Here is an 8,325-nt window from a genome sequence, read left to right on the forward strand (position 1 = left end):
AATATATTCTGATTTTGCTAAATGAATAATGTCAAGCTTCTGGTGATTGAGAGTAATAGTTGGTAAAGAAATAGCAGTAAGATCTTTGAAGGTTATTCATGATATTGAAGATCTAGGAACAGATAGTTTAGAATCAGTTCTATTGGGTCATAAGCTTTAGAGGCCTGGTCAATTACTTTTGAAGAGAAGATGGATAATTTTCCATGGTTACATAGACACACACCTCTAAATTCTTCTGGATCAAATTTCTTGTTGATAATCTCCCCAATTCCCAAATCCACTCCTACCCCCTGAATCCTAGGCATTTCAGACACATTTACAAACCTACTTCACAGATTACGTTACCTGTTAGCTCTAACTCTTTAGTAATACCTTTCAAGAAGTTATTTAACTATTTAGTCACTGAATCAGAAGCTTAATTATAGGCTAATTGTAATGGGAAGTCTGGAAGATTTCACGCAGGATGTTGGCAAGATCTTGTTTATAGTTTGTGATTACAGTGGCAGCTGTGAGAAAGTTAGCCTGTAGTGGGACAACGCACAGGCTCAGGAAAACACATTTGAGAGGTTTTGGTAGTATCCACCAGACATGTCATAATGGGTGGATTAAGGTAGCAGCAGCTACATGGAAGATGTGGGAGTGGATTTGGGAATTAGGTTATCAACAAGAAACTTGATCAGGAAGAACTTAGTTAACAGGGAGCTGATGTTAAGTAGCCAGCAAAGATCCTGAAAAACCAAGCATCTAATAAGAAAGTCCAACCTTCTCACTCCTGCATCCTCTGCATTGGTATATTTGGGGAGACATCTGTCTGTGAGACTTCTTTGTCATTCTAACTCTTGGATAATTTTGATGGTTCCTTATTTTAAATTCTAGGCATTCTTCAGTTTCTTTTATGCTGTAACTTCTACTTATTTTTTGGGTGTAATATCTTCTCTAAGGATATTAGCTAAGATTACTTTTATTTTTTATTTCTCTAATTGTTTCTGCATCCTGTAGAACTCCTCTTTTTCTTTTTTCTCACTCCTATTTTTGATTTTTGGAGAGTTCCCTCAAATGTTTTGTTAATCCTTGCCTCACTCTCATTCTAATATTTATTTACTCAGTTTGTGGCTATTGAGCACCTATCATGTCCCTAGCAAGGAAAGAAACCCACTAGATGAGCAACAAAAGCACTGGAGGGACAGAAGACAAGGGTTCCTGTCGCGTGAGTACGTGCGGGTCACGAATGGGAGAGTCTGGCATCTAGCACTTAGTACCCTGGCCTTGGGTGTAGTCAGTATGTGAAGTCATCTAGCACCACGTTTGTAGCACTGGCTCGATCGTAGATTAAAATCCTGACTTAATCTGAGATTTGTGAAAACTTTCACACTGGCCGGTGTGAGATTTAAAGTGGTATTTAACTGAGAGCTTAAGCTATGAGGGGCATATGTCGAGATGTCTAGCCTTTTTATGTGGGTCAAGATAAGCACTTTGGAAACAATGATTAAGCTGGAATGCAGGTTGAAGGCCCTCAAATAGACAGAACTTAGGCTATGACCATTCGGAAGGCTGGGAAGTAAAGGAGTGGGTGTAGAATGTTAGTGGTTCACACACAGTCTCTTGAAGGCCAGTGATAGGTGTCTTCCCAGCAACTTGGATCCAATGACACATTTCTACAAAGTTATACAAGTTTTTAAATTCTTAGTAATTTGCAAAGAAAATTTTCCAAGGGAAAATACACTGAATTTTGGCCCCAAAAGTCTGAAGTGATACAGATGGAGCTATTTATTTAAGAAGAAATTGCTAATTCTATAATTAACAGTTAAACGCTGTGCTTTCATAGACTTGTGTGCACATGGCCCAGGGAAATAACAACAGAGTAGGTTTACCAATAAATCACACTTCTGAGACGACAAACCAATGTTTTCTAAACTCACAAAGAAGATACAGCTAATACTGTGCTTACTATACTATTAATATCTTAAATTCAGCTCATATGTTAGTTTAAGAAAACCCATGAAGTTACTTTACCGAGAATATTTACTTCCTGCTGTTGGTCATGGCAGTCTGCCTGAGAAAGGTTTAGGCAGTGGTGTCATGAATTACCTCTGAAAGTTGAGGAGAAATACACCAGGAGAATGTGCTGTCTCCAGCTAAGTCAAGGAGCATTTCATCTTCTTCCTTAGGAACCTCTGCTCTGTGCCCTCTTCAGTTTCTTTTCTCATATTCATGGAACTGCATGTGAACTTGGGAAAAGGAGGTTCTCTCCCCTACTCATGATTCTGGGAACCACCAGTTCACCGGAGGGAGAGAAGCTACCACTGTTCTTTGTTGGTGGCAGTGAGGGTGTTGATGCGGGGAAGGTGTTTTGTTAGTTTCAATAGATTCAGTCAAATGATCGCTCAGCACCCACCTTTCTACAACTCATATATTCTCAGCCAGGGCTTTCCTCCCAGAGGGTAGGCTTAGACAAAAACGCCAACACAGGTGTCTTAGTCACTCTTAAATTGCTGTGAAGAGACACTGAGAACAGCAACTCTTAAAAAACAACCAATTGGGGCTTTGCTTACAATCAGAGGCCTAGTCCATTATTATCAAGGGAACATGGTGGCAGATGTGGCAGCCATGGTGCTGGAGAGACAGCTTAGAGTTCCACATCTGGGTCTGAAGGCAAAAAGGAGAGGAACTGGGCCTGGCTTGGGTTTTTAAAACCTAAAAGCCTACCCCTAGTGACATACTTCCTCCAATAAGGCCACACCTGCTAATCTCTCTAAAGTAGTGCCACTTCCTGATGATTAAGCATTCACATTTTGAACCTATGGGGGGTGGGGGTGGGGGTGGGGAATCTTACTCAAACCCACAAGTAAATCTTAGGTATCACTCAGTAAAATAGAGGAAATGTCCAGTGAAGACCCTATAATGATTGGTCATGTAGGTATCTTTTTACTGTTTAGATTCTACTTTTGCCCAGCTCCTGGTGGGATGGGGCCAGGATCAGCACAGCACTGGTGCCTCATCTGTGTTGGGTGAGGGTAACAATGTATGAAATGCTAACATAATTTGGGGAACTCTGGCTAAACAAATTTACTAGGTTTACATAGGGAAAAAGTAGAGCTAAAAGATATTTTTTTTAAAAAAAAGTCAGCCTAAGCAGTATGTTATATTAAATATGATTTTTAAGTCAAGTAGTGACTTGATGAAAGTTATGTTTTAGAATTAATCCGACATTGCTTTGTAGCATGAAGCTAGTGGGAGGTGAGTTCAGGTCAGGAGACAAGGGCCAAGCTAAATAAGAGGAGTTTTGTTTAGAAAGAAATCAACCAAAGATCTATGAAAAGAGCCCATACCTCCAAGTTCACTGTGGATCAGCCTAAGCCGGTTGTCTTGCCTGGCAAAATCTATCCTTCATCTCAGCTTGTACATTCGACAGATTTGTGAAGTGTGTTCTGAGGGTCATTGCCATACAAGGTCCTGATAACTTAGGCAGTATGCCAGCTTTACCACATCTTCCTTACTGAGAAGCTGCAATGTCCTCACAGCCTTGGCCTGCTTGCTCACCTTAGTCTAGCTAGTAACCATTTCAGCTGATTTGCTACTAGAAATCAGTAACGCCTTCACTTATCCGCACACTAGCCCTGTCTAGGGAAGATTCCAAAGGCCAAGCTCCACACCTCAGAACAGTGACATCACAAGGCTCTTTGGAAGCTTCTCAAATGATTCCAGCCAGCCGGCAACTAAATTAGGAACACTAGCACCAAATGTTTGTCAGACCTCCCTTCAGCTCACACCAGCCCTTTCTCAGGTGGATTACCACACTGGCTTCCTGTTCAGTCACTGTGTGTCTAATCTTATCCTAACTCTGGAGTGCATCTTCCCCATAGCAACCGGGTGACTCGGAGACAGATCACACTGCTCTGCTTCCTGCTTTTCCAAGGCCCTCAACCTGTTTTCCTCTTCATCTAACCACAGCATTCACCAGAATAACACACTTGGTTGAGGGCCGTACATTTTTAGCTTGCTTGTTTTCCTTCTGGGGGAAGAAGAGGTGTCAGAATAAAGCAAAAGTACTCAGCCTTTATAGCTGGAAAACGCGCCCACTCCTTTTCCTGCTTACTCCTACCCATTCCGATACACAGTCTTTTACTAGAGGGCCCAACCCTTGAAATGAAGTCAAATTCGGCATGTTGATCTAACCCAGTTTCTCTCCTCTTATCCTTCAGTACCCTTAGCTTGTTACTTTTACTACACAGTATAAACCATGCTGTTACAATAATTTGGTTTTTGCTTAGCTCTCTGTCTTTGGAGAAGGCCTCACTTGCTACCTTTTCCTCTGGTGCTATCTTTGAACTAAGGGGTTTTGAAAGCATCCATTAGGTCTCAAGTCAGAAAGTACATCTAGAGAGCCTGCTCTGGTTCCTTGATGATTTAAGCAACTCATTTTCAAATATCTTGCATGTTTTTCTCTTTAATCTTGTTATATTTTATTACAGTATCTGGTTCTAATGACTCCTCATTTTAAAATTTTGTACATTTAATTTCTTCCCCTTTTTGGCATTTCACACATTTATATAATGACTTTTTGGGCATTGTTTTATTCCTGCTAACTGCCTGAATCCGTCTTACTTTTAAATTCAATTAATTCAAAAGCTAGCAAAACAATATTGGAAGTGACTTTAGCTTAAAATGTTTTTTACCTGATACATAAAACTCACACACATGGGGTATCATGTGGTATTTTGATGCATGCATACTTTGTATTATATTTAAGTCTGAACAGATGTTTCTGTTTTATAAAACACTTGGAGTATCTTTATGATGAAACCGAAATCTCTTTAAATTTTTATGATTGCATTATTGTGATCTATACTCAACACCCTCCCTATACACACAAGGGTAACTACAACTCCTAATTGTATAGTACAGTACACTTTATCAATGACCTCTTATTTGATCCAGCATCCAACTGATAGCTGCTATGTTAATCCCAATTCTATGACATCAGCATTGGTTTAGACTGGGAGAGATTTCAATAGTAATTTTGACCAATTATAAAAGTATTGTGTATGTATGTGTCTGTGTGTGTGTTTAAAACTAACTGAATTTGAGGAAGAGGCTATCCAAATGGTAAGAGTTATGCTTTAAATGGCAGTACAGTAGAGTACGGTACCTAGTAAGGTTGATCTTGAACTTAGTGAAATGTATCTGATATTGTTATCTGGACATCAACATTTCCTCATAAGCAGGAGAGTAGCCTATGAGGCCCCAATTCTTCCTGAGAACTACTGCTGGCAATTACAATGTGTGTGAAGGAGGGGGGTTATTATTTTCTTCAGTGGTGAAGCCACTGATTTAAACCTACTGTTTAAACCTACTGTATCACACACACACACACACACACACACACACACACACACACACACACACAGCATAAAAATAGAGAGGAAGCATTGAAAGGGTTTCAGTAGGAAAGGAAGCAGGAAGGGTGGTAAGAACAACTGAAATTCATTAGATCAATATGTGGAACCACAGACAAGAAAAGAAAAACTAAATGTAGTTGAAGATCCAAGGGAAAGTATGTGAAGAAAAGAATAGCAATGAGAAGACCCATTGCTAGAGCAGCCTTTAGGAAAACTTTATTAAGAACACAAAATCTCTGCAAGACAAGCAGCATGGTCCTTAAAAACTAGTGTAAGGTGTGTTAAGGACCGGGGAGTAACTTGGCTTGGTTATACATGTATATAATACCTGGCAGAGGGGTAAGAAGACAGCGAGTCAAGGCCAGCCTGAGGTAATGGAACTTGTCTCATAAAACAAGACAGAACAAAGCAAAAACTAGGCGAGGATTCCAGAAGAAGCTTGGTTAAGTGGCCTTGTGAAGTATGTCCTCTCTGTTGTGACTGTGCCCCAAGAAGTGGAATCCACTGGAGAGCAAGCAGGATAGAGTTATTTACATACATTAATCCCCTCAGCCATAACCTACACTCAAGTAATTGAATTTTTTTAAGTGATTGTAAAAATTTATTTGTTTGGTCACAGGAATATTTTAAAAATCAGAAAACATTTCTTTAATATCCATTTAATATGTTTAACTAAAATTTTAAAAATGTATTAATCAAACGATAATAGGTTGTGAAAAATGTAAATACTGAAAATATTCATTATTGGTCTCCATGGTATAATATACAAAATTCAATAAACTCCAAGAAAGAAATAATTTAACATTTATTATTTTCATAACTTTAATGCTCTGGTTTGTTTATGAATCACTGATGCTTAGTATTGAACTAGTAAATTCTGTTTGTGATTTTTCTCATCTAAAGAGTTGCTGGTTTCATCCCATTATGGGTCAGAAAATAATTTATCATTTGGTTTCTATCTTCTCTCCAAATTCATTTAAGCACTTTTGATGTCTAACATGACCTACCTCAGAGTATTTCCTTGTGTGGCTAAGAAGAAGGTGTGTGTTGTAATGTGTTATCTGTTTGGTCTATACCATTGTTTCCTCTCTGTCTGCTGGTTCCTTAAATCACTAATAATCCAAGAGCTAAGAATATAGCCTTGTGGCAATTTTTGCTATTTAAAGATCATTATGCTTAATCTATACTCACCAAGAAATTTGTTTCCATGTTACGTTCTGTCCTACAAGTACTTTATGCTTATGGTAACTACTGGGATTTCAATGTATGCTATCAAACCTGTAACTGAATATTTTTGAGGGCTTATCCTTTTGAGAAAAAACAAATCTTGAGAATTGAACATTCTCAGAAAAATGCAACATACAATTTCACATTAATCTCCTCAGTCACTATTTATTCCCACGGTGACAGCATCCCCCAGCCTTTACATTCACGATTCCACTGCTAGATACAGGATCGAGCTTGGGTTGTGAGGACAGTCACATTCTTGACAGGTAAGAGCTGTCTCCCTGCCCAGGTCTTAGCAGGCCTAACCCCCAAAGACATTTGGGGAAAAAAAGTCCTTGGTTTTCTTTTCTCTTCTGAGGATCAATTAAAAATATTCCCTATGACCTTAAATGTGTTCTACCTGATCATGGCCTGGATTTCTGTCTATAAAGTAGCCACTGCATGCAGTGATGCCTTCCTCAATGACGGTAGCCGGCAACAGGACTCACCTCATCTACCCAACTTGCTACTTCATTCAACTGGCTCCTCTTCACTTATTCCTTTTCCAAATTAAAGATCTTGGGAAAGCAATGTGAATGTTATGGCTTCAAAGATAAGAAAGTGGTGATTTCAACGTTTATGGAAGAAGAGCAGAGATGTGTAGGCTTTTGTTAAGTTTAGCTCATCAAAGAACAGTGATACACTACAGGAGGCTCAAAGCACTGGTTGGTAATTTAGAAATCATCATGTTTGTCTGAGATACATTGTAAATTTAATGTGTACCCATTTTTAAGATTTTGTTTTCTTTGGTTCAGCATTGAAGTGATTTGGCAGTGACTAGAGAGAAATGTTGGAAGGTTGACTTGGGGTTCAAAATGTGCTATTAGTATCTGAGTCTTAGGTTTGCTCTCCAGTACTCCAGAAAGAAAAATAAATCCAAACACAGCACATGAGTGTTTCCAAGAAAAAAAAAATCATGTTTAGTTGATTTAGTCTATATCTGAAAATGCAAAATCATAAACCACTAGACAAGCTCTAAATAGTGACTAAAACTGTTGGTAAAGGCAGAGGTCAGGAGTCAGGGCCTACGGGCTGTATTTAACCTTGGAATACGTTTTCATTGTCTGATAGAATTTTATATCTTTTTAATTTAACTGGTAATGTTTAAAATAGTTTTAACACAAAACCCTCTCTCAAACTCCAAGAGTTGACTAAAGAAGACAGTTCTGTGGGTAACAGACTTGCAGTGCATGCTTGAGGGCATGGATCTGGGTCCTCAGACCCATTTACAGTGGGACAGGGTAACACATGTCTGTGATTTCTCTTCTCTCCTACCGAGAGACGCGAGGCAGAGACGGGAGAATCCCCAGAAACTCACATTGCCTGGGAGCCTGGTATTTATACCAGTGCATAGAGACCTTTCTTCCCAGAGGGAGAAGGTGAAGACCAAGGTTGTCCCCAGACATCCACATGTACATACCCCGACCCTCACCCCCACAAGGAACGGCGCACCCCGTTCCATAGTGATCCGGCAGGACGCGGGAGGCAGCGGTGTGCTACTACAATGACTTTCCTACTTTGCTATTGGTGTTTTTGTTGTTGCTAAGCGTCAAGTTCCTAAGAAAAATCAAATAAACCAGCCATTTCAGTGTGAACAAGGCAATGGTGTTTCATAAACTCACAAAACCATACAAGCAAACATGTCTGCCTAGTTCCAAAC

This window comes from Micromys minutus (assembly GCF_963924665.1).
Source record: "Micromys minutus genome assembly, chromosome: 17".
Taxonomy (NCBI): domain Eukaryota; kingdom Metazoa; phylum Chordata; class Mammalia; order Rodentia; family Muridae; genus Micromys; species Micromys minutus.